Genomic DNA, 1,003 nt, shown 5'->3' on the forward strand with positions numbered 1-1,003 from the left:
ATTTAAAGAAAATAGAAATGGACAACAGGTTAGCTGATTTAACGAAGAAGGCAGAAATGTTGGAACATGATATGAATTACCTAAGATGTTTTCTTAGAGAAGAATATACACCAAAAAAATATTGCTGTAAGATACGTCTACCAAAGTGTGTTTTTGGATTACAGAGACGAATTTACAATTGTAACTAAATTATGTGTTTTGCAACACTGCTGGATTGTCTCCCACAAATGTCTTAAAGCTACAGCAGAAGTCAACTCAGTTGGCTTTATCAACTACAGAACAGCTTTTATGCATTTGAATTTTGTATTAGAAAGAATATATTGCATTTTTTTCAAATTATTTTTGTACATTAATGATTCTTCCAAGAATTTTCACTAATAAATGCATAATCTCTCAAACTTTTTAAATTGATAGAAAACAAATAATGTAAGTTCTGCTATACAGTTTTGAAATTAAAACTAATTAAAATTAGAATGTATTTTTAGAAAGTACTTGTATGAGAATGCAAGATAGCAGTTATCATTATTTCTCTCAAAAATAATGATAAATGATTAATTATTTTACAGATATTTTTAAGAAAACCTGTATTAAATATATGGTTTTTAATGTTTTTAATATAGTTTATATTAAAAATATTTCCAAAATAATAAATAATATATCAAAGTTATTTTCAGGGTTCCTACGCACCTGGAAAGTCAGGGAAAATCAGGGAAAGTCAGGGATTTTCATTATTTTTTGAAAAAGTCAGGGAAAGTCAGGGAATTTGTCAAAAATTATCAAAAAGTCAGGGAATTTGTCGAAAATTGTCAAACAGTCAGGGAATTTGTCTCCTTAACTGCGTTGTTGATTTGGTTTGCTGAATATAGATGACCAATCATAGCCATACGCAGGCGGCAAGAAGTAATGCTGCAATCTTTAAAACCCGAGATAACTCGGGAAAGTTCCATAGCGTTATATAAAACTCGGGCATTTGGGCCCTCCGAAAAAATTTTTGTTTTTTTTG

The sequence above is a fragment of the Centruroides sculpturatus genome, unplaced genomic scaffold, assembly GCF_000671375.1.
Source record: "Centruroides sculpturatus isolate CEXI.00-Female unplaced genomic scaffold, Cexi_2.0 scaffold415, whole genome shotgun sequence".
Taxonomy (NCBI): Eukaryota; Metazoa; Arthropoda; class Arachnida; order Scorpiones; family Buthidae; genus Centruroides; species Centruroides sculpturatus.